At 44.7% G+C, this 26684-nt stretch overlaps 1 protein-coding gene and 1 non-coding gene across 2 annotated transcripts in view; one reads left to right on the forward strand and one right to left on the reverse strand.

Annotated features, from left to right (window-relative positions):
* Window positions 1–26684, forward strand: part of LOC126184555 (sodium-dependent transporter bedraggled) — a 745492-nt gene that overhangs the window by 225478 nt on the left and 493330 nt on the right. The window lies entirely within an intron of this gene.
* Trnat-ugu (transfer RNA threonine (anticodon UGU)) lies at window positions 2855–2929 on the reverse strand. The gene has a single exon. It is a non-coding gene; the product is annotated as a tRNA-Thr (tRNA).

Consider the following 26684-nt stretch of genomic DNA (forward strand, 5'->3'; position numbering starts at 1 on the left):
CAGACAGCTTCCTTCCTAAATCCTTTTTGGACACATTGGACTCGCATTCGAGAGGACGACGGTTAAAAACCACGTCCGGCCATCCTGATTTGTGTTTTCCGTGATTGCCCTAAATCGCTTCAGGCAAATGCCAGGGTAGTTCCTTTGGAAAAACACGGCCGATTTCCTCCCTTATCCTTGAAACAATCCGAGCTGCTGCTCCGTCTCTAATGACCCCGATGTCGAAGGGACGTTAAAGCTTAATCTTCCTTTCTGGACTGTAGTTAATTTGAAATCCACCTCTCGGACCCGCCATCACTGGCTGGTCTCCTTTGTATGTCCCGTATAAGGACTAATCTTGTAGCCGCGCGGGATTAGCCGAGCGGTCTTAGGCGCTGCAGTCATGCACTGTGCGGCTGGTCCTGGCGGAGGTTCGAGTCCTCCCTCGAGCATGGGTGCATGTGTTTGCCCTTAGGATAATTTAGGTTAAGTAGTGTGTAAGCTTAGGGACTGATGACCTTAGCAGTTAAGTCCCATAAGATTTCACACACATTTGAACATTTTTGAACTAATCTTGTAAAAACTACCAGTGATGAACCAAAACATTATGAACACGGCTCACCGCGCCTGGTGGCGTCACAGCACGTCACGCGCGAAGGGTTGTACGAGGGGCATTCAGTAAGTAATGTAACACAATTTTTTATGAAAGCAGATTTGTTTTATTCAAGATTCCAATACACCATATTATTCCCAAGTCTTTTGCTACAAAATGTTACTTTTCAACATAATCTCCGTTCAGTGCGACAGCCTTACGCCAGCTTACTGGGAGGACCTGTATGCCCGCATGGTACTACTCTATTGATGCTCTAAAACTTTGGCTCCGCCGTCGATCATAATCTTCCCATTATCCACGTACTGCTTCTCGCGCCGTGCATCCCTTCATTGGGCCAAACAGTTGGAAGTCTGAAGGTGTGAGATCCGGGCTGTAGGGTGGATGACGAGATCGGATAGGTTTGTGCGACCTTATTGCGATGGTGACAGACACCTCCCCCTACGACTCATCGTGCTTTTGTTCACCGCCAGGACTCCGTAGGCATTCTGCAAGCGCCTACGAATATCTGCGGTGCTCTGGTTTTCCGCCAAAAGAAACTCAATGACAGCTCTCTGCTCTTAACGGCACTCCGTTACAGAAGCCATTTTGAAGGCTACGTATAGCGCCGCCACCTATCGCAGCTTCGTGAAACTATAGTGGCCGAAGCAGGAATATTCCACGACGTTTCACAACAAAGCATAGGTTTTTTTTTTTTTCAACCGAAACTGGCCGAGAGAAAAGAAGTGCTGCATTACTTATTGAGCCCCCCCTCGTATATAAGCGGAACAGAATCGTTCTAGCGACGATAAGAGCCGCAGACTGAGAAAAGCACTTACATAAGCGTCTTAGATAAAGAGCAAATAGTTATGGCCCGATGGCTGGGAACGAGTATCTCGGAAACGGCGCAGATGGTCATCTACTGTCTCGACATCTCTGGAAATTGGTTGAAGGACGGTGAAACGAGAAGTGGGTGACAAAATGAAGATGACACCTAATCACAGAGCGTGTAGGTCGGAGACTTTGAAACGTCCCCTTAGAAAAAATGATGAATGACTGTGCTAGTCAACTTCTACGTTATTTGATACAAAGACAGCTGAGTAAAACTGAACATACTGAGACAGTTCTCTCTTCACTTATTCTGATCATCACTAAACTGACACACAATATTTTCTTAGCGCAACGCAATCTGACTTTCAATAATCCCTACAAAAGAATGGCCGTGACTAACAGTAACCTATACCTTTCATGAATCACTTACCTCACAAAAATCTTCGTTACTCAAACTATTGCAATACAGTGAGCGCCAATACTGCCAGCTAAATAAAAGATTCTAACTAGTGAAGGCACTAACTACTGATAGGCATAGTTAGAAAATTAAAGATTTTGATAGAGAACAAGCAATGTATTTACCTTAATAGCGTTTATAATTTTGTGACATCCAATTAAACAAATTTCCTTTTTCTGACGGACACACGTCCAGATCGTCCGCGTATAGTGACATCTCAAAACTCTGGCATCTCTCTCTCTCCACATCCACCACTGCTGGCGGCTCACCTCCAACTGCCCAACGCTACGCGCTGTTGACACCCAACTGGCAACACTACACAAGCGAATATTCCAACAATGAGTCCAACCAGCCACAGACTGCACACAGCACAGTCAGTGATTTTCACACAGAGCGCTATGTGGCGTTACCAACATAAAAACCTAAACAGCCTACTTACAACTTGCTCGTTCTGTGAAGCAGGATAGGTGGTGATCTCATGACAGAGGACAATGCCGGTGCAGGTACACAACGTGGGGCTCCACAGCGTGTGACCGCTACGTGTTTCCACGCTTACTTAACTACATCGTCAGTCACGATTGCAGTGCTCACAAGATAATCGACAGTGGACGGCTGATCGAGGGAAATGTGACGAATCCCTTCAACGCTCGATGTTTTCCCGGACGGCGATGGCATATTCCAGCAGGATAACTGTGTCGCAATAGTGCTACAGTGGTTTGGCGAGGGTGATAAAGAGAACACGTTAATGTCTCGGCCACCATTTTCGCGCTCACAAACCGGCGACCCGTAATTTAAGGGAACTGCGTGACCAGTGCGTAAAATTCGGAAATCTACAAAAGAACTTTCCGAATCCGTAAGACACAGGATCACTGCTGTATTGCATTAGAGAGGTGGACGAGACGCTGCTAACCAGATGTATATCTGAAATTACAATTGAATCAACACCATTCGCTGCTGACAGGCGTTGATATACATCAAGGGGGACAGATGAAAATGTGTGCCCCGACCGGGACTCGAACCCGGGATCTCCTGCTTACATGGCAGACGCTCTATCCATTTGAGCCACCGAGGGCACAGAGGACAGTGCGACTGCCGGGATTAATCGCCGGGCCGGCCTTTGTGGCCGAGCGGTTCTAGGCGCTTCAGTCTGGAACCGCGCGACCGCTACGGTCGCAGGTTCGAATCCTGCATCGGGCATGGATGTGTGTGAAGTCCTTAGGTTAGTTAGATTTAAGTAGTTCTAAGTTCTAGGGGACTGATGACCTCAGATGTTAAGTCCCATAGTGCTCAGAGCCGTTTGAATCATTTATCGCCGGCACGCTCCCCGTGAGACCCACATTCTCAACTTATAGTCCTTACACTACATTCGTAGTGCCCCTGCCATTATGATTGAAAGCCCCCTAAAAATACCCACAACGTCACTCCTAATCTAAGAGCGTGCAATTACTATACAGTGTTATCACTACTGAATATGACGTAAGAAAGTCACTAGAGCAAGTGAGATTGCGATTCCCTTCTCTGTGTTACGACAGACGACACGTAACTGTCTGGAGCAGCAGGACATTTACGGGCTGGAGTTACGTCTTGTCGCATCAAAGGAAAGGAAGATTACAGTTTAACATCCGGACGACAGCGAGATCGTTAGCCTGCAACATCAAAGCAGAATGCACCATTTCTAAAAATGTCCACCTTCCTGGCGTGTTGAAGAGATGTCCTCGTCCTAGCACAAAGGTGGCACTGCTCTTTCTGTGAGCTTCTAATGGAACAACTAACAAATTGGCTACGGCTCATTATTGCTGACATTTTATCTTCACAAGTTTATTGAGGTGCCATATGACTTTTCCTCTGCACGTTTTGTGAGATAAAACAGAAACTGATTAGAGAAGTTGTGTGATAAAACAACGTACACCTACAATAGTCATACGTTAAGTTACTAATCATTCTTATTATTCACTAGTATTAAAATATGGTGAATGTTTCACAAATCAGATCTCTCTTCCGAAACTCGAATTTAATCTGCTTTGCTGACAGAAGCGCGCTCTTGGTCGCGCACTGCAATCCGCACGAGTAGGCGCCTACTTCCCAACTTAAGACAGTACTAGTCAATTAAGGAGGGGCCGCAATTTTTGCAAGTAAACAAATAATTTGCATACTTGCAAAAAGGCGGACCCATCCTTAATTCGTTATTATTTTTATGCAAGCACGGGAACTGAGCTCAAAACTCCAGTATGAAAAAGACAGTACTGTTTGGCGGGTAACTCTAAACTCTACCGTTCGGTTCCTCTACTAAAGACTGTACTGTCTACAACACGTACGGCTTCGGTGGGCGGTCAATCGACCGAGGTCTGTGACACACCAGCGATTCGGGATTTTCTCGTTACTCAAAAGTTTCCCAAAACTGATATTAAAATGAGGTTTTTGCTATGTGCTGGCAGCTCAGTATTAATAATCTGAATTATACTTCAGTGGAGGGCAGTCCATCCAGTCGTATCACAATAGCCAATCCGATTACGAGACTATTCGGTCCCCGCAGTTTCTCTATCGGTGTACTTGTAGTTCCTCACACCACTTTATCGTCGTGTGTTAGCTACTGCAGCTACTGCTCAACTGGGCTGCGAAACGTGAGACTTAATCTTGTGGCTCCCAGAGCGAGAAATACTGTAGCACACATTGACTTTTCTGGCCGGACTCACTCGGCACCTGATCACAATTTCAGTCTTTTAAGATTGAAGCATCGGCAGAGACAAGCGGACGAGCGCCAGGTGAGAAGCAGCTTCTGCCGCTGACACACAGCCTTCGGAACGCGGAAAAAAAAGCACTAGGCAGCTTCCACTCGCTACACGTAGTTCTGCTCCGGCTGATTCAAGACGGTTTTATCCGAGGATCTGCTCTCTGTTCTGCTCTCGTTAATGTTTAACGTCTTATCGACTTTAAGTTCACCAGAGACGCACAACATTAGCTCAGCTAGACAGCGACAGAGCAAAAGGCGTCGATTGAGGCTTCTTTAACGAACTCTCTTGGCCTTCACCTGGGAAGGTAGAGTGGAAACGCCGGTAAGCTAAGAGAGGACTTCCGAAACGAGGAGTGAGCACAGTTCTCGGATAAGTGAAGTGTCTTAACACTCTGCCAACGTAGTTCTTTGCTCCTCTTTCACCAATAACTTCCCATCAACATATTTTGTGGATCTTCGTACATCCATAGTTGAAATGGAGGACAGTGGGACGTCAGCTGGTATAAATTTATATCAAAAATGAAGAAATTCCTCCGGCTGTATTTAAGGTGTCGATTTTTGGCAACTAGTTTCAACGTTGTAGCAACGTCATGTTCAGGCCCATACACTTGTTGACGTCAACTGCGTGCGGCTGATATCAGCCGACGTCAACAAGTGTATGGACCTGAAGATGACGTTGTTACAACGCTGTAACTAGTTGCCAAAATAAAATCGACACATTAAATACAGCTGGAGGAATTTCTTCACTTTTAATATATATTTTCTGCACGTGGCATTGCTTGTTTCACTTATAAACTTTTCTTCCACAGCTTCTTTCTTTGACTGCATAAAACAGTTAGACAGAACACTATCTACTTAGGTTGCACTCCTCTTTGCACTTTTTGGTCTTCTCTCTCTTTCACTAATTTCTTCTTTTCTTCCGTAGTGGGGGATTTAATGATTCTACACTTGTATTGTGACAGATCTCTAACGTGTCTGTCATTTTTGGATGTATAGGAAATACGTTAATACAGGATGTTTCGGGTCTGTGTCGCGTTACGCGGGAAACAAAAGCTGGGACGAAACGCTCGGTCCCTCGGGCTCTGCCAGCCGGTATATCGGTTGTAGACATGTTAACGAGTGCCCTTGGAACAACGCAGAGACAATCGCTGCTCCGTAAAACTCTGCGTGTCAGTCACTGAGCTGTGTATGAACTCAAACAGCAATCGTACAAAGTAACGGTATTGCATCGATTGGCCAATTCGGATACTGTTGCTCAAAGTACTTATTACAACTGGCTAACCGGCCGTTGTAACAGAGCGGTTCTAGGCGCTTCAGTCCGGACCTGCACTGCTGCTACGGTCGCAGGTTCGAATCCTGCCTCGGGCATGGATGTGTGTGATGTCCTTAGGTTAGTTAGGTTTAAGTAGTTCTAAATCTAGGGGACTGATGACCTCAGATGTTAAGTCCAATAGTGCCCAGAGCCATTTGAACCATTTTGAACAACTGGCTACAACAGTTTGTGTAAGATGGAGAGGCTGATCCTGCAGTGCTATTATTTATTTGCTGAAACGTGGCTGCATTCATCAGGGTATGTGAACTCGACGTACAATCGACGCTAGAGTCCTGATCCGTTACACGAAGATGTGAAAACAGGAGTGTGATGTGGAATTAGGGAAACACGAACTACTGGACCGATCTTTTTGCACCAAACTATGACTTCTCATAGCTATGTGGGAAACGTACTGCAACTTTTATTAAGAGAATTACCAACTAACGAAAATACTTAGATATTATATGTAGGACAATGGTAGAGCACAGTGCTGTATAAAAAACTGGAGAGGTCTGTACGTTTCATGTTCCTGTGATGTTCCTACGAGAAGACGAGAAGAAATTCAGCCGAACCGTCAGTGTAAAATGGTTCAAATGGCTCTGAGCACTACGGGACAGCCGGCCGGAGTGGCCGTGCGGTTCTAGACGCTACAGTCTGGAACCGAGTGACCACTACGGTCGCAGGTTCGAATCCTGCCTCGGGCTTGGATGTGTGTGATGTCCTTAGGTTAGTTAGGTTTAATTAGTTCTAAGTTCTAGGCGACTGATGACCTCAGAAGTTAAGTCGCATAGTGCTCAGAGCCATTTGAACCATTTGAACTACGGGACAACATCTGAGGTCATCAGTCCCCTAGAACTTAGAACTACTTAAACCTAACTAACCTAAGGGCATCACACACATCCATGCCCGAGGCAGGAATCGAACCTGCGACCATAGCCGTCAGTGTAAACTCACACTGTTGTCACACAGTCATTTCAGTAGTGTGATTTTGTGCAAGTAGTACCACTCACTCGGTACATGAACGCAGTCCCAGTCTTTTAAGAATCGAGCATCGGCAGAGACAAGCGGACGAGCGCCAGGCCACGAACAGACCAGACCTCATCGGCGGTGTCAGTGTTGAGACAGGGATTAGTGATCATGATGTTGTCATTACGACTATGGTTACGAAAGTCAAAAAGTCGTTCAAGAAGGCTAGGAGAGTATTCTTACTAGAAAGAGCAGATAAGCAGTTGTTAGCATGCCACTTAGTAAACGAATCGACTTCATTTACTACCGGTACGATGGATGTGGAAGAATTATGGGCAAATTTTAAACACATTTTAAATCACACATTGGAGAAGTATGTGCCGAAAAAGTGGGTTACGGACGTAAAAGACCCACCGTGGTTTAACAGCGCAATTTCGGAGAATGCTGAGGAAGCAAAGACAGTTGCACTCGCGGTACAAGAAAGATCGGGAGAATGAGGACAGGTAAAAGTTAGTAGAGATTCGTGCTGTTGTAAAAAGAGCGATGCGCGAAGCATACAACCACTACCACCGTCATACCTTAGCAAAAGATCTTGCTGAAAACCCAAGGAAATTCTGGTCTTACGTAAAATCGGTAAGCGGGTCGAAGGCTTCCATCCAGTCACTCACTGATCCGTCTGGCCTGGCAACGGAAGACAGCAAAAAGAAAGCTGAAATTTTAAATTTAGCATTTGAAAAATCTTTCACGCAGGAGGATCGTACAAACATACCGCCGTTTGAGTCTCGTACAGATTCCCGTATGGAGGACATAGTGATAGACATCCCTGGAGTTGTGAAGCAGCTGAATGGGTTGAAAATAAATAAATCGCCAGGTCCTGATGGGATTCCAATTCGGTTTTACAGAGAGTACTCTCCTGCATTGGCTCCTTACTTAGGTTGGATTTATCGCGAATCTCTTGCTCAACGTAAAGTCCCGAGCGATTGGGAAAAAGCGCAGGTGACGCCTGTATATAAGAAGGGTAGAAGGACGGATCCTCAAAATTACAGACCAATATCCTTAACATCGGTTTGTTGCAGGATTCTCGAACATATTCTCAATTCGAATATAATGAATTTCTTTGAGACAGAGAAGTTGCTGTCCATGCATCAGCGCGGGTTTAGAAAGCATCGCTCCTGGGAAACGCAACTCGCCATTTTTTCACATGATATCTTGCGAACCATGGATGAAGGGTATCAGACGGATGCCGTATTCCTTGACTTCCGGAAAGCGTTTGACTCGGTGCTCCACTGCAGACTCCTAACTAAGGTACGAGCATATGCGACTGGTTCCTAAATATGTGAGTGGCTCGAAGACTTCTTAAGTAATAGAACCCAGTACGTTGTCCTCGATGGTGAGAGTTCATCGGAGGTGGGGGTATCATCTGGAGTGCCCCAGGGAAGTGTGGTAGGTCCACTGTTGTTTTCTATCTACATAAACGATCTTTTGGATAGGGTGGATAGCAATGTGCGGCTGTTTGCTGATGATGCTGTGGTGTACGGGAAGGTGTCGTCGTTGAGTGACTGTAGGAGGACACAAGATGACTTGGTCAGGATTTGTGATTGGTGTAAAGAATGACAGCTAACTCTAAATATAGATAAATGTAAATTAATGCAGATGAATAGGAAAAAGAATCCCGTAATGTTTGAATACTCCATTAGTAGTGTAGCGCTTGACACAGTCACGTCGATTAAATATTTGGGCGTAACATTGCAGAGTGATATAAAGTGGGACAAGCATGTAATGGCAGTTGAGGGGAAGGCGGATAGTCGTCTTCGGTTGCCTGGTAGAATTTTTGGAAGATGTGGTTCATCTGTAAAGGAGACCGCTTATAAAACACTAATACGACCTATTCTTGAGTACTGCTCGAGCGTTTGGGATCGATTCAGGTCGGATTGAGGGAGGACATAGAACCAATTCAGACGCGGGCTGCTAGATTTTTTACTAGTAGGTTTGATCATCACGCGAGTGTTACGGAAATGCTTCAGGAACTCGGGCGGGAGTCTCTGGAGGAAGGGAGGCGTTCTTTTCGTGAATCGCTGCTGTGGAAATTTAGAGAACCAGCATTTGAGGCTGACTGCAGTACAGTTTTAATGCATCCAACTTATATTTCGTGGAAAGACCACAAAGAGAAGATAAGAGAGATTAGGGCTCGTACAGAGGCATATAGGCAGTCATTTTTCCCTCGTTCAGTTTGGGAGTGGAACAGGTAGAGAAGATGCTAGTTGTGGTACGAGGTACCCTCCGCCACGCACCGTATGGTGGATTTCGGAGTATATATGTAGATGTAGATGTAGATGTAGACAAAGAAACGAGTAATACAGAACAGACACAAGTGCCCCACCTACACAGCTCGCTCATGTCCAACAACAGAGTTGTCGGTTCTGCTTCGCTACGGTATGTGGCATAAGGTCGGCGAGCAGGTGCTGAACCAAATACGCTGTATGATCACGAAAGACACAAGGAAAAAAAAAAGAAGATACATGAAACTTCCTTGCCACGCCAGCCAATACTTACACTGTTCCCAACTTTAAGTTGGTACGATTTGATATGGAATGAAAAAGAGTTGAAGGATTAGTCTTCTGTGGGGTGGCTGTTGCGCCTATAGATAGACATATTGTGTTCATATGAGTTTCACCCTCTTGGAAATAAATGTATGCTCAGTCATCAGTCATCGTTTTCATTGACCTAGAATTGGTGTCATCAGACCACCGTAATTAGACCGTACTTATGTATTAACTGTATTGTTATTCTTGCACGAATGAAACAGTTACAGGAGTCTGATGCGAAACTCCTACAGTCTTCAGGAGAGAGCTGAGCAGGATGCCGTGTTGAGACCTAGTTACGTTCGAGAGTACCAAGAAAATGTCATTGACAGTAACACATTTATTAGGCAGTAATACAGGATTGCCTTCCACAGTGCCACGCCACAGCTGGGCTGGCGGAGCAGTGCAGAAGGTCGGCAGGCGCCCGTCTCGCAATACCGCCAGACCCGCGAACCGTCGGGTGTCAGCTCTTTATGTCACGGAGCGACCAGCGACCTGGAGACGTCAGCGGCCTCCTGCTCCACGCATCTATCTTAAAGTGCACTCGTTGACGTCGAAGATTCACACGCGCGAGTCGGGCACCAGGGGCACCTGAAGTATTCGCTGGCACGCTGCGGTCGGCTCTCGGCCACGTTTAGGAGACGGGAGCTGCCGGCATCGGTGTCTGCCGCAGGAATGGGACGGCCAGCAGCAGTGCCCCGCTTCTCGAAGGCCGAGCGCTCGCAGACCGGAGCACTCGGTCATTCGCCCGTGCTGCGATAGCTTCCGTGTTTGCTGCAACTTGCTCAGCATTTTCCCCTATCTGGCGGTTCTGTTTCTGTGAGCTGCCGAGGTATAACTCGGACGAAATTTTAGTGTCCGCCGGGGATACTAACCTGGGATGTAACACACTGAGCCGGCCGCGGTGGTCTAGCGGTTCTAGGCGCTCAGTCCGGAACCGCGCGAACTGCAGGTTCGAATCCTGCCTCGGGCATGGATGTGTGTGATGTCCTTAGGTTAGTTAGGTTTAAGTAGTTCTTAGTCTAAGGGACTGATGACCTCAGATGTTAAGTCCCATAATGCTTAGTGCCATTTGAACCATATGCTGGTTCTTTGAAACCAGAAGTTCCTTTCATACTGCTGACATTATCAAATCTTTCTTTACTGTCATTTATTTTGGATCACCGCCTGGAAGCTATGGTGGACTACCATCTCCTATTACTTGTTCCTGTTTATACTTAGGATCTAACCTGCAGTGAATTGTTTTATTTATCTGCTCATCTCCACATAATACTTAGTTTTACTGAACGCTATTTTAGGTACTGTACGAGGTGCATTCAAGTTCTAAGGCCTCCGAATTTTTTTCTCCGGACTGGAAAGAGATAGAAGCATGCGCATTGTTTTAAAATGAGGCCGCGTTCATTGTCAATACGTCCCAGAGATGGCAGCACCGTACGGCAGATGGAATTTTACCGCCAGCGGCAAGAATGAGAACTGTTTTAAATACTTAAAATGGCGACGTTTTCCTTACTTGAACAGCGTGCAATCATTCGTTTTCTGAATTTGCGTCGTGTGAAACCAATTGAAATTCATCGACAGTTGAAGGAGACATGAGGTGATGGAGTTATGGATGTGTCGAAAGTGTGTTCGTGGGTGCAACAGTTTAATGAAGGCAGAACATCGTGTGACAACAAACCGAAACAACCTCGGGCTCGCACAAGCCGGTCTGACGACATGATAGAGAAAGTGGAGAGAATTGTTTTGGGGGATCGCCGAATGACTGTTGAACAGATCGCCTCCAGAGTTGGCATTTCTGTGGGTTCTGTGCACACAATCCTGCATGACGACCTGAAAATGCGAAAAGTGTCATCCAGGTGGGTGCCACGAATGCTGACGGACGACCACATGACTGCCCGTGTGGCATGTTGTCAAGCAATGTCGACGCGCAACGACAGCATGAATGGGACTTTCTTTGCGTCGGTTGTGACAATGGATGAGACGTGGATGCCATTTTTCAATCCAGAAACAAAGCGCCAGTCAGCTCAATGGAAGCACACAGATTCACAGCCACCAAAAAAATTTCGGGTAACCACCAGTGCTGAAAAAATGATGGTGTCCATGTTCTGGGACAGCGAGGGCGTAATCCTTACCCATTGCGTTCCAAAGGGCACTACGGTAACAGGTGCATCCTACGAAAATGTTTTGAAGAACAAATTCCTTCCTGCACTGCAACAAAAACGTCCGGGAAGGGCTGCGCGTGTGCTGTTTCACCAAGACAACGCACCCGCACATCGAGATAACGTTACGCAACAGTTTCTTCGTGATAACAACTTTGAAGTGATTGCTCATGCTCCCTACTCACCTTACCTGGCTCCTAGTGACTTTTGGCTTTTTCCAACAATGAAAGACACTCTCCGTGGCCGCACATTCACCAGCCGTGCTGCTATTTCCTCAGCGATTTTCCAGTGGTCAAAACAGACTCCTAAAGAAGCCTTCGCCGCTGCCATGCAATCATGGCATCAGCGTTGTGAAAAATGTGTACGTCTGCAGGGCGATTACGTCGAGAAGTAATGCCAGTTTCATCGATTTCGGGTGAGTAGTTAATTAGAAAAAAAATCGGAGGCCTTAGAACTTGAATGCACCTCGTATATTTGTTTTTCAAATCGTTTGAAATGTGGGGCTACTGAAAAATGTTGAAGATTGGAGGGGTATATGGGATAAATAGTGAGGAAGCACTGAATAGAATCGGGAACAAAAGAAATTTAAGGCAAAACTTGACTAAAACGAGGGCTCTGTTGATAGGACACATCCTGAGGCATCGAACAACCGTCGGTTTGATAATGGATGAAGTGTGCTGGTGAAAATTTTAGGAGACTTACACTTGTCTACAGTAAGCAGGCTCAAATGGACGCAGATTTTAGTAGTTACGCAGACAGGCCTGCACAGAGCAGGCCCGGAGAACTGCAAAAAAACCAGCCCACAGAAGCAACAAGATTTCCGCAAAAGAGCTCGTAAAACTGAGATCACAGGCGAGACTTACAAAATTCTGAGAGCGCGCGAATCTAAGTTACGGGTAAGTGGTTCTGAGGTTAATTGTCCAACTGCAAATCCAAAGGCCAAGGGTTCAACATTGAGTCGGTCCTGGTGTTTATTCTGTGAATAAATACTTCTATCACCTCCGGCGATAATGTATGTAGGTGAAAATACGAAGTTATTCCGTGGTTCGGAGTCAACGTAAAATTGTGTGTTCTCCTGTGACTGGGGAGTAAGGCAACGGTGTAATACAAGGGTCGGACAAGAAAAAAAAAACCGTGAGAAATGCGTATTTGAACATAAAATGCAAATGCCAGGCATGACTGCACAACGATGCCTGTGCAAATGGCTCAATACGTTGCGAGTGCCAGTTGTGGTCAGCACAGTGTTCTGTGTAGCTGTGAGTGCATTATGGCACAGGTAAGTGAAGTTGAACGTGAACAGATTGTTGTTGTTCGTATGGTGGGTGCGTCCGTAATCGAGGCAGCCGAAGCGTTTCGCGTTTCAAGAGGCACCGTATCGAAGATCTGTAACACATACACGGAAAGCGGAAAAATATCGTCTGCTAAGTCAACGCGGATGAAAGTGTATGTAGAGTGATCGTGACAGAGGGTCACTGAGAGGACTGTGACGAAAAATAAGAGAAAAACATCTGCAAAAGTCACTGCAGAACTGAATGTCGCACTGGCCAACCCTGTCAACACAAAAGCAACACGAAGGCAGCTCCGTAAGTAGAGAATTGCAAAGCTAGCTAGAATTCCAAAAACCACTCTTCGTTGATGCAAATGTCCGTAATGGGAAAACGCGGTGCCAAGCTATAAAACCTGGACTGTGAAGCAGTGGAAGAAAGTCATTTGACCAGATGAGTCTCGTTTCACACTGTTTACAACTTCTACCCGAGTTCACGTTCCAAGAGTGAAACATGGCGGGTGTTCGGAGATGATTTGGGCAGCCATAACGGTGGCATTCCATGGGCTTACGGTTACTCTGCAAGATCACATTACTGCCAAGGATTATGTCATAATTTTGATTTATCAGGTCCATCTCATGGTACAATGTTTGGTCCCCAATGGTGATGCTGTGTTGCAAGAGGGCAGGCCTCCTGTTAACGTGGTTCACATCGTCCAGGACTGGTTTTGTGAGCACAGGGATGACATGTCGCTTCTCCTTTAGCCAACACAATAACTTGATCTCAATATTATTGATCCTTTGTGGTCTGCTTTGGAGAGAAGGGTGCGTAATTGCCATCCACCTTCATCATTGTTGCCGGAAATTGCCACTATTTTACAGAAAGAATGATATAAGAGTTCCTCAGAAACCATGTAGGACATGTATTTATCCCTTCAGAGACTATTCGAAGCTGTTTTGAATGCCAATGGTGTTCCTACACCGTATTTGTCATGATAATGTGTTGTGCATTTGGTGTTTCCATGCTTTCGTCCACCCCCTGGTTTCCAATAGGACTGTCACTAGTAAAGCACTGTAACCTATAAAACAACCTTCGGGTAAAGAACGCCGGCATCTGTGGCCGAGCGGATCTAGGCACTTCAGTCCGGAACCGCGCTGCTGCTACGGTCGCAGGTTCGAATCCTGCCTCGCGCATGGATGTGTGTGATGTCCTTAGGTTTAAGTAGTTCTAAGTCTAGGGGACTGATGACCTCGGATGTTAATTCCCATAGGCAGGCCTGTTTGGCCGTGCGGTTCTAGGCGCTTCAGTCTGGAACCGCGTGACCACTGCGGTCGCAGGTTCGAGTCCTGCCTCGGGCATGGATGTGTGTGAAGTCCTTATATTAGTTAGGTTTAAGTAGTTCTAAGTTCTAGGGGACTGATGACCACAGATGTTAAGTCCCATAGTGCTCAGAGCCATTAGTTAAGTCCCATAGTGCTTAGAGCCATTTCAACCATTTTTTTGGTAAAGAACAACTTTACATTAATGTCGTGTTTCCGGGAATACAGCAGAGTTGTTTCCTTTTCATGCACAATAAACTGACAATCCCAGCATTACCGTTTTGCCAATTTCTTATTAGAAACGAAACCTTATATGTACTCCTACAGTACACTCGCCGTGAGATGATCCCGGACAGTTTCTGTATGCTAGGCGCAGCTGCTTTGTGATTTTGTAAACGTCTCCATAGCAACGCCTCTTCATAGTTCTATAGACGGCTATAGTTTTTGCCTACAGCGGTTTGAAAATTGTCAAAAACGTAGCCAGATGTCAAGGACTTTCTCAAGCTGATTCGACTGTAGGAGTGTCTCATTGGTAAGGAATAAATGTGTGACTTTTCAAGTTTTCCAGGCAGATATGTTGTAAATAGTCTTCACGGGTTTGCCGCCGGATGACGTTGTGCAAATTCCACAATATTTCCTCGGAGCAACTGTCCGACATCTTTAGCTGGGTGAACCCTGCTGGTGGTTAGGTACGACGTCATCCGGCGGAAAACCCGTGAAAACTATTTACGAGGAATAAATGTATCAAAATTTCACGCATGAGTCGGTAGTTTTCACGCATCTCATTATTTATGACGTCATATATATTTTGAAATATGTGCCGTACAGTGATATTTGTGTAGGTACATTCAGCGGCATATTTAGGTACTAACTGCGAAATTTATTGCGAATAGTCAGGAGCATAGGAGTAATAAATTTAAATCTCGTGCATGATGCGGTAGTTTTTCAAGCCCCTCATTGTTTATGACGTCATATCTCCTGCAGTATGATAGGTAGGTGCTTCTCACCCCCACAGCGATTGTTGCATGCCACTAAGGGTTTGATTGAAATCTGTCGAGTTATTTTGGAGGAGATGTGGAACAAAAAAAAACAAGCACACAACCATTTTTATATTATGTATGGATTTCGACAAACGATCGAGTCTAGTTGGAGTCCACATAACACCAAATCTCGCAGCACCTCGAGAAGACGACTGGTTCGCTCGTTGAACTATTGTGCATAAAATGGAAACAACAGCTCGGTTGTAGACACCACGAATGAGAGCACCGCGAAGCATATGGTGACCTGCGCAATGCACGCATCGAGGTAGACAGATCGCGTCGCAAGGGAAGAACTGCGAAAGCCGAACAAAAATACTGAGATGCGTACGTCCTAACAGTCCAGATCATTCCTCTGTAAAACTTTGCACAGTCTATGTTTGAAAGTTAACGAATGTACAGTAAAGAAAATGTTAACACATTTAGTACCCCACGGAGATTGAGAGTCGTTACTGTCACGCGCCATCCGCTATTGGAACAGGAAAGGGGAGTACCTTGCGCCACACACTGTAGAATGGCTTGCAGGGTATACATGTAGACGTCGTGTTTCTCAAAATAGAAGTTGTGTTGTCTGACTTTCTTCCAGTATTGGTTATCGAATTAGAAATGTGGATTTTGTTATGTGGTCGAAACAATGCTGAATTGAGCAGTTCGTGGTAATACGTAGAAAACCGATCGCTGTTGCTTTTGATATTGGGCTGCTGTAGGGCAGGTGGACCGAGAACGATGTAACGTGTACACATGTAGCACACGGTTCCATTCAATTGCGTTTTAATCTGTTCATTTAAATTTCGATGACGAATAAGGAAAAAAAAAATTGGTAATTTGTGGTAAGTTCCTATGGGATCAAACTGCTGAGGTCATCGGTCCCTAGGCTTATACACTACTTAATCTAACTTTAACTTACGCTAAGGACAAAACACACACACACACACACACACACACACACACACACACATGCTCAAATGAGGACTCGAAACTCCGACGGGGGGAGCCGCGCGAACCATGGCAAGGCGCCCTGACTGCGCAGTTACCCCGCGCTGCCATTAAGGAAAGAACGCCCAACACTGAACCTCTATTTTTGGACATATGACTCTCTAACTACTGCACGTGTTAACATGTGTTTCGAGAAAAAGTTTAGCAATTTTGCTAAATAATTCCGCATTTGTGCTTGTCGTACACCATTTTTTTTCCCCTAGCGGCTTCTGCGCCTGTTGTCGTTAGATTGGTAGACCTTCCGGCATGTACTATACAGATAGAAAAAACCTTGAACAATGATAGAACACATACCACCGCGTTTTAAAATTAGTTTTTTTTGCTTTAATCGTACGATCTATGGTACTTCTGTTGTCGCTGAACAAGGATGGGGCAGTATCTCTGACAAGGCCTTGTCAGAGTGTCCATTTAGAAACTATTTATGAGAAAACGCAAATCAGAATGGCCATACGGGGAACTGGAACCCGCTCCTTCCGGATACGAGCGAATGTCTTAATAAGATCGCCACCTCGCCCGGTAGCGGAGTCTGACATGTTAGCCTTGGGTGCAGTGCTTCCACTGGAGCTGCGGTCCCAAGGAAAGCACTCTGCGTTAGCTGCAGCTCGGTGCAACCAGACACGCGCCAAGGCCGCGCTCGCAATGCTCAAAACGTTGGTTAGTCAGGTGCGGACCCAATTTTTCTTATTCTCTCTCTCTCTCTCTCTCTCTCTCTCTCCCTCTCCCTCTCCGCCCCTCTCCCCCCTCTCCACCCCTCTCCCTCCCTCCCTCCCTCCCTCCCTCCCTCCCTCTCTCCCTCTCCCCCTCCCTCCCTCTCTCTCCCCCCTACCCCTCTCCCTGTTCCCCTCCCTCCCACACTCTTCCCCTTCCTCCTTCTATCCTCCTTCCCCTCTCTCCCAAATGCACCTTGCCATAATTCCAAATTATAACATGCTACAGATGCTAGTTTAATAGTAATGATAATCATCATGATAAAATCTATCTACTTTTTTCTTCTTCTTTTTCTTATGCCTTTGCTTGGCATCGGTGCAGGGTCGACATGGTTATTAACACTTTTGGCATGGTTTAATTTAAGGTGTGGCCGGGCGCCATTCCTGTCGCCACCTAGGTACCCAGGGGAAAGAGTATGTGTACCCGAATTCTCTACGTGTAGTGAAAGTGAGTGAAATTTTTATAAATGTTTGTAAATCGTGTAAGTGAGGTGGGAATTGGGTACCAGCCCGTTATTCACGCGGGAGATGCGGGAAACCGCATCTAGGCTGACAACCTCACCGATACTAGTCGGTAATATGATTGGCGGATTTGATACTGGGCTGGCGCATCTCCCTGTCCCAGAAACGGCGCTTCCTTATTCGCGGTTGTCTGGGTGGTTAATAATAATAAAATGTGCAAAATGTTTTAATAAGATGATGATAGTATAATTGCAACAAAATAGATAATAATAATAATAATAATAATAATAATGATAATAATAATAATAATTTGTTTGCTTGAGTGCTTAGTACATTCCTCCAACATAATGCCCAGAAGCTGCAATCAGAGAAATGTACACTCGAAAAGCATATGTTTGAAAATTTGAGAAGTACATATGCCATGCAATAAGTTTAGGAATTCTGATAGCAACAAACTATGACAACTCAGACAACATAATAATTTACATGATATACAGTTGAGCAGTAGCTGTCATGTCGTCAGCAGCACACCGGAGGACAGCGTTTCGTTTGTGAGTTGTAACGAGCTTCTCATAACAAGGAGGGACTTACTTTTCATTTACTGTGTGCCTTCCAGTTCGAATTCGTAAATTTCTTGCGGGTTTGTGTACGCAGTTCCGCCTTATTATAACTGTGAATTTCCGCCGTCTTTAGTGTGGAAATTGACTGTGATTGCAGGGTTCATTTGGTGACCCTTAGCTCACACCTCCAGGCGGCCGCGGTGGCCGTGTGGTTCTGGCGCTGCAGTCCGGAACCGCGAGGCTGCTACGGTCGCAGGTTCGAATCCTGCCTCGGGCATGGGTGTGCGTGATGTCCTTAGGTTAGTTAGGTTTAAGTAGTTCTAAGTTCTAGGGGACTTATGACCTAAGATATTGAGTCCCATAGTGCTCAGAGCCATTTGAACCATTTTTTTGCTCACACCTCCAAGCGGTGCTGGCTTTGGTCATGCAGCTTGAGTCTCTCGCCAGTTGGCTTCGCTGTGGTGGGGGGGGGGGGGGGGGGGAGGCGGAGGGGGGGGATGCGGATGCGAGGTACGTCCATCAGTGTTCAGTGATAGGCCTAGTACTATGACCGTCCCAGTTACTGCCCACATGGCGGATGACCCCTTACCCGTGGTCGACTGGAAAGCCGTTTCAAGGGGATATATCAAAACTGCACCCAACCAGAGGCCTGTGAAATTTGCACGCGGTTTACCTGGAAACTACGTGCTCACTACGCCACAGCCTACCTGAACCCCGAATCCTCGCCCGCCCGCTCCTTTCACCCGCGGTAGGGTTCTGTGCGGCCCTATCAGAGCTGCCTTTCAAATAAACAATGTAAAACATCAATTGTCTACATAACGTTGTACGATAATCCCTCTTATACAAGCAGGTGGTACTGGTTTTACTCGTTTTAAAGTTCATATCCTTCTTTTTCTTCTTCTATGATATCTACATCTACATGACTACTTTCTAACTCACAAACAAGTGCCTGGCAAAGGGCTCATCGAACCGTGTTCAAGCTACACTGGTGGCCACCCAAAATGCAACACCCTGAAGGAAGCTCCCAAATCGGATGAAATTTTCTGCACGTATTTGCGGCGACGAGAGCTGCACACGATTAGCATTTCAGCTTAGGCGCTTATCACGGGCGCCAGTACCGTCACCTATGAGCGCTATATAGAGGAGGGGGGGGGGAGGGAACAGTAGGCCGTGTGGACCTATTAGATTGTTGTTTCGTGCGGCTGTTTTGCGTAAGCAGCTTCAGTGTGCCTCCTAGAAGACAGCGGGCGTCTTTCGAGTACGTTTCACAGTTCAACCGAGGAAGACTAGTTGCTTATAGAGATTGCGGATCATCCTTCAGAGAAATCGGTGACCGCAGCGGACGGAACCGAGCAACTGTGATGCGGATCTGTAATCGTTGGATGCAGGAAGAAACGACGGACCGACGGGACAGATTGCACCCAGCTCGTTGCACCATTACACGTGATGAAAGGTATAGTCTGCGCATGGCAGTGATGGCACTTTCTGCCACGTCGCGAACCGTGTTGCTCAACAAGCAGTGTCCGTGCGTACCATTCGACGCCGTTTGCAGCAGAGTGTACCATCCGCAAGGCGTCCATTGCTGCGTTTACCACTGATCCAGAGCCCACAGGCTTTTGCCCCGGTAGTGGTGCGATGAATAACGAACATGAACAACCGAATGGAACGACGTTGTTTTTACGGGCGAATCCAGATTCTGCATCCACCACTACGTTGGGCAGATTAGAGTTTGGAGACACCGTGGTGAGAAACGGTTGAACTGTGGCCTTACGCATCGCCATACTGACCCGGTGGTCCTGGACCCTGTAATATGGTTTGGGGTGGTATTGGATCCCACTCCCGCAACCCCCTCCTCTCTCCCGCCTCCTAGTACGCATTGGCAGTACACTAATCAGTCAGCGTTACATCTCAGAAGTTCTCGGATCCTGTTGTCCTCATGCCTTCGGAGCTTGCCGACGGCCACATTACTACAGGATAATACACGACCACACGTAGCACGCAGTGTTCAACATACCGTCGACATTTTCACTGTTGTGCAGGTATTTTCAATGAAGTACCGATGATAGGGGTAAGGGATTACACGAAATGCAACTAATTTGTTCTGTAACGAACCACTGGAGACCAGAGGTCCCTTAAACCAAAACACTCGGGAAATATCCCCAAGCAACCTCCGTAATTTTGTCAGTGGAATTCTGATTCACCCCGTACACGTGCAATACAGCCTTTTCGTTAGAATGGCAATGTATGTTATGTTCACTACGTGTATCATATGCTGATCCACGGGTGTAGACCGTAATTTATTTTTGAGTATGCTTCGTCGTGTAAAAGAGATTTTTAAAATCCCTGTTTGTAATCCGGTTTTAATGTTTTCCATCGTATTTTCTGAAGATTTGGCTGTATGTAAAATGTATATAAAAATATAATCACTACCGTTTGTAAAGCCGGCCGCATTGACCGAGCGGTTCTAGGCGCTTCAGTCCGGAACCGCGCTGCTGCTACGGTCGCAGGTTCGAATCCTGCCTGAGGCATGGATGTGTGTGATGTCTAGGGGACTGATGACCTCAGATGTTAAGTCCCATAGTGCTTAGAGCCATTTGACCCATTTTGAACCGATTGTAAAAACGTAGACTTTACGTTTGATCATAGAGCATCTCCAGTGCGCACTCACGTCCAAGGGCGCCCGTCGCCGTGACACGTCACGTAAGGCCGGGCCGGGGCGAGCCGGGGGTGGGGACTAGTCGACCCTTCCTCCACCTTTTCTGGGTGTAGATTTCGCTGGGTGCAATTTACAGGACACCGCTTCGAGGTGCGGCAATAGTGAAAGACTTCCCTGGGGACTGATCGAAGGGTATCCCCAGTTCTTCTCAGGAACATGTTTCGGGCGCTGTCCGTGGCTGACAAAGACACTGAACCAATTGCAGTCGCTCGTCCCGTTCCAGAGGAAGCCTCTTTGCCCACAGGATTGGGCATTCACAGGGGGTGGGATTACTGGTATTCCGGTACTGGTGTAGAATGGACTGGCCGGTTTTTTTAGGTTAGTGGGTCTCGGGAAAGTGCAGAAAGGGCTTCAGTCTTAGAGGGTGTAGGACGAACACAGGAAGAGGTTAGACTGATTGCTGCTACAATAATCAGTATTGTAGTTGTATATTGTCGTATCTGTATCGGTAAAGAACCAGAGCTCCGAGCTCTAATAGAAAGCACTGTAGATCAAATCGTTATAGGCTCGGAAAGCTGCCTGAAGCCGGGGATGAGTTCAGTCGAAATTTTTACGAAGGAACTAACGTTGTTCAGAAAGGACCCACAAAAATACAGTCGGTGGCGGCATGTTTGTTGCTGTTAGAAGTCGTTTATCTCGTAACGAAATTGAAAGAGGTAGTACCTGTGAGGTAGTATGGGTAGAGGTTGAAACGTCCCCTTAGAACATTTTATACACGACTGTGCTTAGCCTGACACAATAATTTTAGCGCAACGCAATCTGACTATCAAAAATCCCTACAAAAGAATGGCCCAGACAAACATTAAACTATACCTTTCACAAATCACTTACCTCACAACAATCTTCGTTACTCGAACTACTGCAATACGGCGAGCGCCACTACTGCCAGATAAATAAAAGATTCAAACTACGGAAAGCACTAACTACTGATAGGGATAGTTAGCAAATGAAAGATTTTAATAGAGAACAAACAATGTATTTACCTTAATAGTCATAATATATATATAACAGTTCATGACAAATTACAAAACTCCGCCATCTCTCTCCCCACATCCACCACTGCTGGCGGCTCACCTCCAACTGCGCAACGCTACGCGCTGTTCACATCCAGCTGCCGCTGCCCAACACTACAATGGCAGACAACAATGCAAACTAGCCACAGACTGCACGCACACAGCACAGCCAGTGATTTTCATACAGAGCGCTACGTAACGTTGCCAATAAGAAAACATAGACAGCCTACTTACATAGCCCCCATGCTCCCCACAAAAAAATTTACAAATTTTTTTTTTTTGGGCAGTGGCCAATACAGATTTGAAAAAATTTTTCATAATTACAGTAAGAAAGATATCAAATGCACACACTTATTTATACAATGTTGGTCAAAAGCTAAAATTTTCTCACAGTCCATAAAGATAGTCCTGATCATTCATCATAATAGTAATTACAGTTTTTGTTTTTCACAAAGTCTCATTAGTAAAAGAGAATGCACACGGAAGTAGTGGATTTCCATGCAGTCTTGAAGAAGTAGTGTTGTCCTTCCAACTGAAAGGCAGTGCTGACTCTTGACATGCTGACAGGTAATGGGCCACAACAGAGAAAACCCACAGCAGAGTCATTCGACGTTTTGAAGAAGATTGGTAGGTAGGTCATCACAGAGTAGACCCACTGTAGTCCTGGTAGAGATTACGGTATTGGTGGGCCACCAGAGGTGCAGACCCACTGCAGTCCTTGTAGAAATAATGGTATTGGTGAGTCAGCAAAGGTGTAGACCCACTGTAGTCCTTATAGAAATAATGGTATTGGTGAGTCATCAAAGATGCAGACCCACTGCAGTCCTTGTAGAGATGGCCAGCAGCCATCTGTTGTGACTGTGCGGGTGCACAATCACCATTGAAGAGTCTTGCAGTTAATATAGCAAGTCCATAACCACCACTTGTGCACTCACAAAGTTTGTGGAATTGTCCTTAGAACCAGCAATGCTGTTATCCAGTCCCTTGCTGAATTATTAACACATGTGCAAACACTAACAGTCCCTACTTCTCACATATTGTGCATTACTGTGACCAACAGAAATGTGTGCAGTGAAATGAATGCTTACCAGTTACTTAATTTGATTAACTGGTGTCAATTACAAAATTATAACATGAGAATACAATTACAAAGGTACAAAATACATCATTAAAGAACATAAGAATTCAGATAACATTTGTAGTACAGGCTTTACAAAAGAATCGAAATAACATATACATCAGTGTTACAGGAATTATTACATGAGTACATTCATAAAAGATCAGAATAACTTGCGAAACATCAACTTCACATATGAGCAACAAAACAGAATAAATAATGTCTAAACATCTTTACAAAGTAAATAACAGAGTATTAGAAAAAGTCTACAACATAGCTCTCATCAGCTAAACACATAAAGACAGGAAAAACACAAATACACAAGGGTACACAAACATATAGTGGGATAACACAAGGAAAGGACAGGGTTTGTTTTACTGCAGTATTTTGCATGGAGATCTCCCTTCGTTCATCATTATTCCCAAAGGTCCTATCTAAGCCTGCTTTCTGTATTCTATTCACATCCTCTGTCAAAAATAGTTTTTCTCCACTGTACAGTATCCTTTTTTTTTGCCCAAACCATTTTCATATAGCTTCTCAATACATTTCTTCCAAGTCATCATAGTTAGTTTCTTATATAGTCTACCCCTCTTAAGCTAACTTAAATCTACTGAGCTCAGATATATATACCAAGGGACGAGGCAATGCAGCATCACATAAAACAATTAATATAAACAGCAATGAAAAAAAACGCAGATTTGCGAAGCAAGCAGCATTAAGAAATTAGCAAAGCAATTGTAATATTACAACTAATATAAGGCAATGTGCAGCAAACAATAAAAATAAATCATTAGTAAAACTGACTTAACAGAATAATACAAAGTCAAATTCAGTAACACTATGCCTGGCAAACAGCAGCAACTTATACCTAAACATGACATAGCTCAAGCAGAAAAAATATTAAAGTAAAAACAACAATGCAGATAAGGGAAATGTATATTCACATCTTAATGTCTATGTAATTAAAGTGGTGCACCACAAAAACTAATTCTACAAAAAATTACCAAGTACTTGAAAAGAAAATTATATATGCAGTTATTGTTATCAGTCCCTTCTTATTGTTCTTTCCATTCCATGAGCTCCTTTTTCGAAGAATGTGGATCATAAAATAATTATTTAATAGATTTGTTGACAGAAAGTGTTCACATTAGCAAATGCATCTAAGTTTATTTTATAAAACTAATGTTGCAACACAGCTGGAAACCAGATATTAAACAAAATGAGCAATCTCTCAACGACAAAGACAATAGATGTAAAATGTTTCTAATCATTTCATTAGGCATTTTAGTAAATATCATAAATTACGAGCTCCACAGTATGCTTTCAACCAGGAAATGTCAATAGCGAGGACAATGGCCTCCCCTTTCTTTTTTTCTACCTGTGCTTCTGACGAGGCACTCACTAATGACTTGTTCTCCTGGCGTCTGACACTGCTGGGTGCCCACGACGCATTACATGCAGGTGGTCACTTAACTTTCTTACGGAAATATTTACGACACCAGTTTCCGCTACAGCGACAGTCTCATATACAAAATTTCACGGGTCGAGAATTTGCGTTGCAAATGTGTAGAAACAAAATCCTATGAATATAACAGTGTCCAAAAAAATTTTCGCCGGCATTGTGATATATTCACGCATTTACACACACATTTCATAACTCTTAAAGTACGATTCTTGGTTTCCAACAACCCTTTCACAAATCAGAGTCCCTAAACACTACTCATTATTCCTTACCTTATTTGTCGACACTTCTGCAATATTGCATCTTAACAGATACATAGCATAATCTAATAACGCATATAGCATCAGCTTATGGATCATAAACTTACCGCAACAGCATAAGTAGGCTGTTTATATTTTCTTATTGGCAACGTTATGTAGCGCTCTGTATGAAAATCACTGGCTGTGCTGTGTGCAGTCTGTGGCTAGTTTGCATTGTTGTCTGCCATTGTAGTGTTGGGCAGCGGCAGCTGGATGTGAACAGCGCTTAGCGTTGCACAGTTAGAGGTGAGCCGCCAGCAGTGGTGGATGTGAGGAGAGAGATGGCGGAGTTTTGAAATTACATATATTATGACTTGTGATGATATTAAGGTAAATACATTGTTTGTTCTCTATTAACATCTTTCATTTGCTAACTATCCCTATCAGTAGTTAGTGCCTTCCGTAGTTTGAATCTTTTATTTAGCTGGCAGTAGTGGCGCTCGCTGTATTGCAGTAGTTCGAGTAACGAAGATTTTTGTGAGGTAAGTGATTTGTGAAAGGTATAGTTTAATGTTACTCAGGGCCATTCTTTTGCAGGGATCTTTGATAGTCAGATTGCGTTGCGCTAAAAATATTGTGTGTCACTTTAGTGAATGTTTGAGTACGTTCAGTTTTGTTCAGCTGTTTGAAAAGCAAATAGTGTAAGAGGTTTATCAGCACAGTCGTGTATAATTGTTCTAAGGGGACGTTACAAGGTTACACTTGAAAACCGGAGAAAATTACGCTTTTACCCACCCCCCTCCCTCCCGACACAGATGATTCAGTTACTGAACAATTCAAACAAAAATTGAGTATCATCTCAAGTAGATACCCCAGTCGTACTATTATAGTTGGTGGTGACTTCAGTCTACCCTCGAGATGGCGAAAATACATATTTAATGTCGGTGGTAGGAATAAAACGTAGGCTGAAATCGTACAGAATGCGTCCTCAGAAAATTACTTTGAACAATTTGTTCAGGAGCCCACCCGAAGTGTAAATGGTTGCAAAAACATAATTGACCTCTTAGCAACAAATAATTCTGACAAAATAGAGAGCATGATGACGTATACAGGGATTAGTGACCACAAGGTCGTTGTAGCGAGACTGAATACCGTAACATCCACACCCACAAAAAATAAACGCAAAATACATCAATGTAAAAAAAAAAAAACCCACACACAAAGATAAAAGTTCACTCGACATCCTCCTTCCCAGCTATGTGAGTATAGAGCAGACGTGGCTTAGATGCAAGGAAACAGTATCTGCGCAGTTCAGAGATTTGTACTGAATAAATTGATAAAAGACGGTACTGATTCTCCGTGGTAGACAAAACACGTCAGAAAAATGTTGCAGAAGCAACGGAAAACTCACGCCAAATTTCCACAAGGAAACTCTCGTCTCGAAATCTGACAGAAAATCCAAAAAGATTAGAGATTGTGGTCGTATACCAGCGACAAGACACAATCAGTACCTTCACCGCGCAGTACCAATGGTAATACTGCCGATGACAGCGTCACTAAACCAACTTATTAAACTTAGTTTTCCGAAATTCGTTCACCAATGAAGACGAAGTAAATATTCCAGAATTGGAATCTATAACAACTGCCAGCATGAGTAACTCAGAAGTACATATCTGCGGTGTAGCCAACCAGCTTATATCACTTACTAAAGGCATATCTTTCGGTCAAGGTGGTGTATCAGTTAGGTTCCTTTCAAGTATGCTAATACAATAGCTCCATACTTAGCAATTATAAACAGCCACTCTATCGACGAAAGATCCGTACGAAAGACTGGAATGTTGTATAGATACCACCAATACTCCAGAAGGGAAGTAGGAGTAATCGGATGAATTATAGATCCAGTTAACTGACTTACATATCAGCAGGATTACGGAACGTATATATGTTCAAACATTAGGAATTAAAATAAAAAAAGGTCTATTGACACGCAGTCAGCACGGCTTCAGAAAATACCGTTCGTGTGAAACACAACCAGCTCTCTATCCGGACGAAGTAATAAGTGCTATCGTCAGGGGATCTAAAACTGATTACATATTTCTAGATTTCCAGACGACATTTGACACGGTTTTTCACAAGAGACTTCTAATCAAATTGTGTACCTATGGAGTATCGCTACAGTTGTGCGAAT

The sequence above is a fragment of the Schistocerca cancellata genome, chromosome 4, assembly GCF_023864275.1.
Source record: "Schistocerca cancellata isolate TAMUIC-IGC-003103 chromosome 4, iqSchCanc2.1, whole genome shotgun sequence".
Taxonomy (NCBI): domain Eukaryota; kingdom Metazoa; phylum Arthropoda; class Insecta; order Orthoptera; family Acrididae; genus Schistocerca; species Schistocerca cancellata.